Here is an 11542-nt window from a genome sequence, read left to right as displayed (position 1 = left end):
AGTGAATGTTTCATTCTTGCCACTCTGGGCTTGAGATGCAGGGAAAGAAGTTGGGAGGATAACTGAAATGATTTCCTTCCATGCTAAACACTCTAACTACAACCTTGAGTTTCTCATCTTACTTCTGTGACTGTCCCTTTCCTCTCTATCTACTGGGTTATGTGATTTCATCCTTACCCTAAATGTGGACATTGGTATAGTGGAAAGAATACTGGGAAAGGAATAGGATGACTTCAGATCTGGCAAATACTGTCATCTAGGGCATGTCACTTCTCATTTCTGGGCCTCAGTTTCTTTAGCTGTAAAAGGAAGAGGTTGGGCAAAATTAACTGAAGTCCTTTCGAGCTCTGTCCCTGTGAGTGTAAGGAAAGAGGAAGGATATTTGTAGTATAATATTCACCTACAGAATTAATCAAACTGGGGTCTAAATAATGATAGTGTATAATTGCTTTCTTTTAATAATCCTGGTCAGAATTTTGTGGTCTAGCTTATGCAAAGGCCATGGAGAGACATCCTTATCCTTTGAGGTTGTTCATAGAGTATTCTATATAATATGTTGAATCCAGCTAAATGTGTCTAAAACACCACCAACATGAGGGATCAATTCAATGGATGAGAACATCAATTAACATTAATTTTGAAATATGGGCACTCCCCAAAATTATCTGAATGGATTTGTCCCTCTTTAATAGTTCTATTAGCCTGGTAAAGATGTAATTTCAAATTGAAAACATCAATAATAAGAAAAAGCATAAAAAATATTTATTTTTTTATTGAGGTCACATTGGTTTATTACTTTATATAAGTTTTGAGCATACAATGGAATTCCACTCAGCCATAAAAAGATGAAATCTTGCCATTTGCAACAACATGGATGGACCTTGAGAGAAACAAGTGGGCTCATTTTGGGAGGATTATAGATAAAGCAGCATCCTTGGGGAAAGCTGAGTTTCACTTTAAGGTTAGAGGTGGAGAATGTTAGAGGAGATTGCTAACTGTGATGTAGGAGTTCTAGAAGGTTAGGAATGTGAATGGTTACATCGCAAAGGAAGTTCAGAGCAGTGTGAAGACGTGTAGAGGAGAGTGTAGAGCTCTCTTGGAGCTTGTAATTTGGAAGATGATCAAAAACAACAGATAGGTGAGAAATGGTAGAATTAGTCCTAAACTAGGCCATATCTTAAGAGGCTTGATAACTGCAAGAATGATTTGAATTGGATTTGATTGGTTACTACTTTGTTTACTACAAAACCAGCAAACGAGCTATAGAATGGGTATCAGTGAGATAGAGAATACCTGGTGTAAGTGAGCAGGCACAGCTCCCCATGCCTCCTGCTTTCTCACAGAGGATTGCCCAGAGTTTGGAGTTTAGTGGCCTCCTTAGGTTGAGTGGAGTGACCACAGTGGTCAAAGACGGGTTTCGAAGCATTATCAAAGAATAATAAGAAAAAAGAAGTACGTATGTCACTTTGAGATTGACTAATAATGTTTTGTCATTTTAACTGCTTCGGCACCTGTTGGAGAGCCAGGTAGAATTATGAATGGCTTGCCAAAATGGGACAGCAACTGTTTAATGACCTCTCAAAATATATTAGTTCTGTGGTCACTTTATTTGTTATTCTCATCCAATCACATAGTGCCTTGTGAACTAAACATCTATTTCATAGTAGTAACAAACTGGCAAGCTAGATGATTTAGAAGAGAAATTCAATTTTGTTAGAGTGTAATTTATTATTGCCACCTACTTAATCACAAAGTTAGGATGGTATTCAGAAATTTGATCAATTAACTTTTCTTAAAGCACATGCAAACAAATAACTTTTCAGCAGTGCTAATTAGTTCACAATTGTGGTACTATCCTGTATGCCTCCAAACAGAGAAATCTAGTATTATTCCTCAAGCTTTCCTTACTTTGATACCAATTTTTGGACTTGATGATATAAAATTTGAGTGCTGTTTATATAATTATTTTGTATGCAGCAAATTATTCTCATGTTTTTCTCTGTGGTTATTGTCATTACTCTTAAGTTTCAAGTCTTTTGTTGTCTTATGGTTTCATTTTTTAACTCTGATATATCTGGAATTCATTCTATAATATCTTATGAAGGGAGATTCTAATTTGATATTTTTGCCAAAATGTTGACATCTTGTCTTAAGCAGTATTTGTGTCATGATTTACCCTTTATACATTGATTACTGATGGTCTTTTTAATCATCTGTTAAATTCCTGGGCTTTGTATTTCAGATATCTGTTTACTTTCATTCATTTTAAATCTCTTGTTATGCCAGTCCCTCAGTCTGGTAATATCGTAGCTTTATGCTATCAGATAGGGATAGCTCCCTGCTGTTAGTCTCCTTTGTGAAATTCTTTTAGCTCTTCTTACAGTTTAATTTTAGAATAGTTTTGACAGATTTAAAGAAAAACATCCTGCTCAAGTTTTTATTGTAATTGTGCTAAATGCATGGAGTAATTTGGAAATATTTGGCGTCTTTACAATATTCAAGTTTCTTTTCAGAAAAAAGGAAATCTTTCTTTGTGCTTTCTAGTCTTTTTTTATGTCTATCATACCATTTTGTACTTTTTGTCATAAGTGCCCCTCTTCTCAGTCTCTTGCTAAAGGAATATTTTGTTCTTATTTCCACTGGGAGTAGAACTACCCTAGAAATGTTTTATTTATTCTCCCACATGTTGCAGAGTTAAAGATACTGAAGGATATATTATTTCTTCCTGTATCTACTAGAGGTTTCTAGGAAGAATCAAACAAAGCATTCGTGCATACGTTAGAACATCGCATTGCTGAATATAGTTCAGCGGTTCATCGGTTTTCTGAGGAAGTATTTTATATTTTCCCTGCAACAGTGATTTCACTTTTTTAAATACAAATATACTGTGAAGTTAACAGGAACATGAAAAAAATCTTAAAGAGGCACAGAACATCTCTCTGACATTAACAGACTTAATATAACTCCTTGATGTGACAGTAGTACATCTTTGCCAGGAGAAATGCAAAGGGAGTATCATTCATTCTTTTGACTAACATTTAGAGAGCTCCTTCTGCTACGTACCTGCTACTTCTAGAGTGAGGTACTGGGGACAAAAAGACAGGGTCATACAAATTTGAGTAGAATGTAGTTGCCATAGAGGTAGAGGTTAGAGCCTAGGGGAGGAGACAGACACGTAAGTAATATATGATGCAACGTGTAGTGTTTTTCATAGAGGTAATTATAGTGAAGGGAAGTATTAGTTTTGACTAGAGGGAGATCTTATATACGATGTCACATTTGAGCTTGGTTTCTAAGGTCGAGTAGAAATTTAACTGGCTGAACCCAACACGAGTGAGATTTAAAAGTAGAGAGCATCGATGTATTCATTTGCTCAACAGATACTTAATTGAGTGCTTACCATGTGTGCCAAGCAATGCTCTATGCACAGGAAATACAGCAGTGCAAAATACTGACAAAATCCAAGCCCTCATTAAACTTATATTCTGGTGAAGGTGACTTTCATTAAACAAACAGATATATGTAGTGTAATTTCAGGTAGTAAATATTCTATAAAGAAAAGTAAAACAAAATAGTGGAAAGAGACCAGTGGAGTGGGTGTGTGCATAGGTCACTATTTTACACAAAATTGTCATGAAAGGACTGTCTAAATAAAGTAAAGGAGCAATGCAAGCGAAGATCTGGGGGAAGAGCATTAGTGGGCAAAAGAATTATCAAGTGAAAGGCTGATACAGGAACAAGATTGTGGGCATATTCAGAGAATAGTAAACACATCAATGTAGCATTTAGATACATGGCACAAGCTTTAGGGTAGGTTGGGGACAGAATAAGAAGGTTCTGGTATGCCACACCAACGAGTTTTAATTTTTTTCTCTTTTTCCCAGCTTTATCGAGACATAATTGACTTACAACATTGTATAAGTTTAAAGTATACGATGTATTGATTTGATACACTTATATATTGAAAAATAATTACCACCATAGCATTGACTAACACCTACATCACATCACCTAGTTGCCATTTCTCTTTTGTGGTGAGAACATTTAAGATCTACTCTCTTAGCAACTTTCAATTATATAAACAGTATTATTAACTATAATCACCATGCTTTATATTAGATCCCGAGAACTCGTCTTATAACTGGAAGTTTGTAATCTTTGGCCAACATCTCCCCTTTTCCCCCACCCCTCAGCTCCTGGTAACCACCATTCTAGACTTTGTTTCTATGAGTTTGTTTTTTTCAGATTCAACATATAAGTGCTATCATACAGTATTTTGTCTTTCTCTGTCTGACTTATTACACTTAGCATAATGCCCTCTAGGTCCATCAATGTTGTTACAAATGGCAGGGTGTCCTTCTTTCTCATGGCTGAATAATATTCCATTGTATATATACATCATATCTTCTTTATCAATTTATTCATTGATGGACACTTAGGTTGCTTCCATGTCTTGGCTACTGTGAATAATAGTGCAATGAACATGGAAGTAGAGCTATCTTTTCGAGATCCTATTTTCATTTCCTTTGGATATATACCCAGAAGTGGGATTGCTGGATCATATATTAGTTCTATTTTTGATTGGTTGAGGGACTTCCATACTGTTTTCCATAGTGGTTGCACCAATTTACACTTCCACCAACAGTGCACAAGGGTTCCATTTTTTCCATACCCTCACCAACACTTGTTATCTCTTGTCTTTTTGATGATAGCTATTCTAACATTCTAATTCAAAGAGGTGATATCTCATTATGGTTTTGACTTGCATTTCCCTGATGATTGGTGACGTTGAGCACCTTTTCATTAATTTTATTCTTTAAGTAATGGGAACTATCACTTGTTTTAAAGCAAAGTTGATTAGAATCATTGTTGATAATTTGGAAGATGGTTTAGAACAAGAAAAGACTGGAGGCAATAAATCAAGCTAGTAAGAGAGTATATAGCATTGGCTAAGATCTTCTTGGCCTAAATCAGGACAATGGCTGTGTTATGAGAGAGGAAGAGGTGGATTTGAGATGTTATACAGGAAAACTTGAGAAGAATGTAGACATCATGGGAACGAGGATTTTTCTTTGTTTCTGTTTTGTTCATTGCAATATTCCCAAGCATCTAGAACACCATCTGGCACATGATATATCAATAACTATCTATTAAATGAATGGGGAATTTGATGGCTGACTAGATGTTTTGGAGGGAAATTAATGAGAAGTATGTTTGAGGGAGTAGTAGAAGATGATGCTGAGGTTTTCTAGTTGTGTGATAAAGTGGAAGATGATGGCATCAGTTAAGGTAGGCAAATCTGAGAATAAGATGGACTGCGAGAGTGAAGGGGGTAAGAAAGTAGAATTGTGCCTAATGTCTTTTGGGGTGAAACTAGTTCGAACTGGTTTCTCGTAATCTGTGCGCATTCTGTGAGTAAACTGTACACCTCTAGGACGCCTAGCTGCAAGATTTCTTTCAGCATGGGCAATTTTACCTGGATAATCCTGTGATTTGCTGAGGATCCTCTGAAGGAAGAGTGCAAAGAAGCAGACTAATGGACATAAGTGGCAAGCTAAGGAAAGGAAAATTCCTTCCACACGTTGGTGATGGTTAGAAAGCTGAAAAAGAGAAATGAGCACCTCTAAAATGTTGGCTTTTACCCACTATTCATATAGAATAAAGTGTTTAGCTATCAGATGAGAGCCCCTATTGATAGGCTAGGCTCCAACTCCAAGAAGGCTTCAACAGCCCACTTGCATGTCAGGGTAAATGTAAGGAGGACTTCATGCTAATCATGCTATGTGGAAGCCTTCTCCTCTAGTATCCATAAGTTTGCAGTGCCTGTTAATGCCCCCTACCAAGTACCTCTACTTGATGTTGGACTTACAGGGAGGAGATGACTTTTATGCACTGAGCTCAGAGAATAACTTAGCACTTTCCAGTTAGAGTTAAGAGTTCCTCCTGAAAAGAAACTAACAATGTGAAAGGAAGAACATTGGAAAGATTTTTATAAGCAACTTTACCTACCCAGGTTCTATCTCAACAAGGTACTTCTTACCCGGGAAAGAAGTTCCACTGGGAAACAATATTTTAGAATTACAGTTTTACAAACAATAACAATAAGGGACACAATTTTTGCCAAAGAGAACCATTATTTTCTAAAGTATTTTACTGTTTAAACTTTGATATTTACAGCTACGACTATATGGCAGCCACTGGAGGCGGAGCAGTAGGGGAAGTGGTACACCAGGAAGGAGAGGTGGCAGAGGAAGAGGTAAATGGCATAGAGCTAAGGCAGGACAATGTCACTGTGCTGCCCACGCAGCTTACCAGGCCGGCCATTCAGACAATTGACTCGTATCCAAACCATGAGAACACAGTACCCCCTCAAACTTCTCTTCAGTTCCAAGGATTCCAAGGGCTTATCAAAATCCCCCCAAACAATTCATCCACTGATGTGCACAACTTTAGCTTTCAATTGTCAAATGTAAGTAAAGGCAACCATCAAGACCATACCCAACAAACTGTCTCAAGCTATAGTCCCTCACAGCTCAATCGCCTGTGTTTGATGCAAGATAAAATGATAGTGTATAGAACAACAAACTCTTATCAGATAACACAAGTAAGAACCCAGGCAGAGGAGGAATCCTGCAACAGATGGAAAAAAATTAGAAAACTATGTGGAGAGAAAAGAATGCCAATTCGGAAGGCACCTCAAGCCATTCCAGATCCAGTGCCTGAGAGAAAAAGAACATCTCCCCTTAACCCTGCATACACAATTCGAAAATCACGAGTTCCCGACAGTGTACACTTGCGGCCATTTAGGGACAGGGTGATTCACTTACTGGCATTGAAGGACTACAAGAAACCAGAACTGCTTTTTCGACTTCACAAAGACGGCATCCAAAAAAATGATGAGGACTCCTTTGAAAATATCCTGCACCAAGTAGCCAATCTGAATACTCAGGATTTTTCATATACCTTAAAGGATTATGTTTTTAAAGAACTCCAAAGAGACTGGCCTGGATACAGTGAACTAGAAAAGCAGTCATTGGAGTTGGTGCTTTCCAGAAGCGTAGATCCATTTCAGAATGCTACTGGCATTAATCACCCAGAATCTTCTATAGGTTCTAGTACAGGTAAAACATCATCTCCTTCTCAGAAATGCCTTTCCAATTCAGCTGTTATTGATCCTTTAAGGAAAAAAAAAGTCAGAATATCTCACCTGACAGCTACAGTACAATCAAAATCAAAGGGTCATTTGAATAATATCAGTGAAAAATCTGCTGTGGGTCTCCCATCAGCCTCTGCAAATCCCATCCTTCCACCACTGCCCACAACCCACCTTTCTGTTTCAAATCCTCCTCATCCTGTACATTCCAACTGCAATTCTTCTAGCACTGCAGAAGGACCTGGCACTCAAGACCCAGAAGTTGACAGTTTTAGTCAAAACAGTAGAATATTTGAGAGCCAGCAGGGTAAACATACTTCTTTAAAAACATTAGCCTCTATAACAATTCCAATGAGGCATCCAAAGCTCATGAAGAAAAGACATTTGATGTCTGATGAGAAGTTCAAATATAAATTTATAAAACACAGAGCAAAGAACCAAGCGTTCAGTATTGAGGTGATGGCGAAATGGAAGACAGATCCTGAAAGAAAAGGTAAAGGTGCAAAGCTGAATTCCAGTAAAGAAGTTAAAAAGGTTTGCACTGCCTCTGGGAAGACTTGTTCAGCATCTGGGCTCCCAGATTATTTGACTAACTATGTCACTATAGTTTCCTCTGAGCAGCGTTGGCAGTATGAGCAGGAATTTAAAGCGGAATATGATGAATATCAGGACTTGTATGCCAAGATGCGGAATTTATCTAGCATATTTAATAACCTAAATTCAAAAAGGAAGCATCTTTCTCCAGGCTCAAAAGAATATCAGGATATTGATAAAAGAATCTCACTAGAATATCAGAAGATGAAACAGGCTAATCCCAATTACTGTGCAGAAAAATATAGATACCAGTATCTTTATAACAAGCTGTTTCACATTAAAAGATTAATAAAGGATTATGACCAGCAGCAACTAGAGTCATAGCACTAGAACAGTGCTAGGACCAGAATAAATAAATATAAGCTTATTTATTTGAAATTCCAAATTACTTGCGCTAAGATTCTAAAAGGATGAAACTTCTTTGTTGAAACATGTAGTATTACTATTTTAATTTAATTTTAATTTTTCTTTTTATGTTTATGTCCATTTTAATTTTTATGCTTATTTTTATGGTTATTTTTGTTTATTATTATTATTTACTTTTCATTTTACTTTGCTTTTCTGTACTTTTGAAGCTGTTTCATCTGATCCCTTTTACCCCCCAAATTTGTGTTTTCACTCCCTTTTTTTTTTTTTTGTGAGGAAGATCAGCCCTGGGCTAACATCGATGTTAATCCTCCTCTTTTTACTGAGGAAGACCGGCTCTGAGCTAACATCTATTGCCAATCCTCCTCCTTTTTTTTTCCCCAAAGCCCCCAGTAGATAATTGTACGTCATAGTTGCACATCCATCTAGCTGCTGTATGTGGGATGCGGCCTCAGCATGGCCGGAGAAGCGGTGTGTTGGTGCGCGCCCGGGATCCGAACCCTGGCCACCAGTAGCGGAGCGCGCGCACTTAACCGCTAAGCCACGGGGTTGGCCCTCGCTCCCTTTATAAGAGCTATTGAGAATCCAGTGTCTTTGAATCAAAATTGTGCATATTTAAAAAACAACCTATAGTGAGTAATATGAAATACTTTTGAATAAATATAGAGTCTCTTTTTAACCTTTAATACAAACTCATCCTTATAACTTAGATGTTTTGAAATTTGCACAAAATACTGTGATTCTCCAAACAGTACACAGTTTTATTTAAGTTTATTTCTTGACCTTGTTTGAAACTGTTACTTGTTTTTAATTAGGGAACACAAGTTATATGGTCAAACGTAAAGATTTTGAACTAACAATTCAAATTGTGCTATCTTTTCAAACTACTGCCATTTGAAACAGGAAGCATTATGTTTACAAATCTAAGTTTTTAAATGTTTTCCAAGGTGTGAGTATTGTTTTTAGCAAATATTTGTCTGCATCATCCAAAAGCAAATTGGTACATACCAAAGAATAGCAGTTATGTACAATAGGAAGCCTAATAATAAAATGAACACTTATGAACTTGCCAACCAACTTAGGAATTAGAACATTCCCAATACCACTGCAGCTACCTTTGTTCTATCCTGTACCCCTGCCTCCCCAAAAGTGGAAAACACTTCCCAAAGGAACTTTTATCTTTCCCTTCTTTTTCTTTTTTAATACTTCTACTATATTTATAAACATCCTTAAACCGTATATGGTTCAACTTTTTAATATTTATGAAAATGATGTCATAATGTGTGTAGTCATCATCTCGTTTTTTTCAGTCAACCTTATGCTTCTAGGATTTCTTTATGCTGATGTATATGTAAAGCTGTAGCTTATTCATTTGCTCACTTATATGTTGGGTCTTCATATAATCTCAGCATAATTTAGTTATCTATTCTCTTATTATTAGACATTGGGTTGTTTCTCATTTTTTGTTAATACAAACAATGTTGCTGTGAACATTTTTTACACATGTACCCCTTTCAATCATTTGTGCTCTTATTTTCATGTGTATTCATTCTCTCTATATTTTAAATCTCAGAGCAATTTATTATTGTTTTTGCTTGGTCAATATTTATTCAGATTTACATGCATTTTCCATTGCTTTTCAGGCTTTCCTCTATTTTCTTATTTCTGAGATGATTTCTCTTTCTTGAAAAGCTCCCTTTATTCTTTCATGTGGGTCTGCTGGCAGTGAATCCTCTCAGCTTTTTAGCGTGCATATGCTTTTAATTGATCTTTACTTTTTTTTTTTTTTGTGTGAGGAGAACTAGCCCTGAGCTAACATCTGATGCCAATCCTCCCCTTTTTACTTGAGGAAGATTGGCCCTGAGCTAACATCCGTGGCCATCTTCCTCTACTTTATATGGGATGCCGCCACAGCATGACTTAGCAAGCGGTGTGTCGGTGCGGGCCTGGGTTCCGAACCTGCGAACCCTGGGCCGCCGCAGCAGAGCACGTGCACCCAACTGCTTGCACCACCAGGCCGGCCCCTAATTGATCTTTACTTTTGCAGGACATGTTAACTAGATGCAGAATTCTAAGTTGGTTGTTACTTTCTTTGGCAGTATAAAAATGTAATTCCATTTTGTTTGGCTTTTGCATTCTTATTGAGGGATTAGCTGTCAGTCCTATTGTTCCTCTTTTGACTGTCATGTGTCTTTTTTCTATATCTGTTTTAGGTTTTTCTTCTTATCCTTGGTTTTTAGCGGTGTTATTGAGATGTGCCTAGCTGCAATTTTTATTATTTATCCTGCTTGGGGTTCAGAGTGCTTCTTGAAACTGTGTTTTGATGCAGTCCCTTAGGCTTGGAAAATTCTCTGCTAATATTTCCATAAATATTGCTTCTACCCCATTTTTTCATTTTCTTTTCATTTTCCTTACGTCTCCTGTGATCATCTCTGTAATTTCTATCTTTTCTCTCCATATTTCAGTCTGTATATTTTCTACTGACCTGCCCTCTAGCTCTCTTACCTTTTTCCTTTGTGATAATTCCCAAGTTTGGTCAGAGGAAAGTTGTTTCTTTATAAATAATATTGTAAAAATTCAGACTAGAGATATATAGACTTAAGATGGGAGGTTGAGATATTGGAATAAAAGTGCAACTAAAAAATGTCCAAAGATAATATCACACCAAAGAAATAGTATTTAAAATCACTGGCTGGTTTACTGATTTTATTTTTGCTACTCTCACAAATACTATTTTTTGAAATGCAAAGAAAATTAAACTGAAATTGAATAATAAAGTCTAATACCAATATGAAAAAATATTAGATTCTGCACAGGAAAATGGATAGATATAATTTTACCTGATTTATAGACTTCTCGGATTTGTTCCAATTTACTCATTAGCTCATTCTCTTCTACATTACTTTTTAATTAATTCAATTTATTCTTTTAATGCTAGATATCGACTAATGTAGTATAGAGAAGAGATCATCCATGTGAACTTTGGACATAAGCAGTTATGCAACCTCAGACAAGAAATTAAATTTTCTGTGCCTTAGGTTTTTCATTTGTATGAGAACAATAATAGTCTCTAGCTCATAGGGTTGTTTTGAGGATTTAGCAACAATGAATCTATCTATCATCTATCTTCCTATCTACCTACCATACAGGTAGCTAGCTAGCTAGTTAGCTATGTTATCACATAGCAGAGTGCTTGATGTATAGTGGACACCTACCGAATGGAAATTGCAATTAATTACTATTATTAATCTGTTGCTGTGTAATATTACCACAAACTTACCAACTCAGAATGACAGGCATTCATTTATTGTCTCACAGTTTCTGTGGGTCAGAAACCCTGGCATAGTTTAGCTGGTTCCTTTGCTTCAGGGTTTCTCATGAGGCTGCCATCAAGATGGTAGTTAAGGCTGGGGTCTCATCTCAGGCTCA

The 11542-nt window shown here is 36.7% G+C and overlaps 1 pseudogene; it reads left to right on the top strand.

Annotated features, from left to right (window-relative positions):
* Positions 1-6175: 6175 nt before the first annotated feature.
* On the top strand, positions 6176-8071 carry LOC101399787 (RNA polymerase II elongation factor ELL2 pseudogene; annotated as a pseudogene).
* Positions 8072-11542: the final 3471 nt, after the last annotated feature.

Source organism: Ceratotherium simum, chromosome X (genome assembly GCF_057802395.1).
Source record: "Ceratotherium simum simum isolate JZ-2026a chromosome X, ASM5780239v1, whole genome shotgun sequence".
Classification (NCBI taxonomy): Eukaryota; Metazoa; Chordata; class Mammalia; order Perissodactyla; family Rhinocerotidae; genus Ceratotherium; species Ceratotherium simum.
This window is presented reverse-complemented; position numbering and strand designations above follow the sequence as displayed.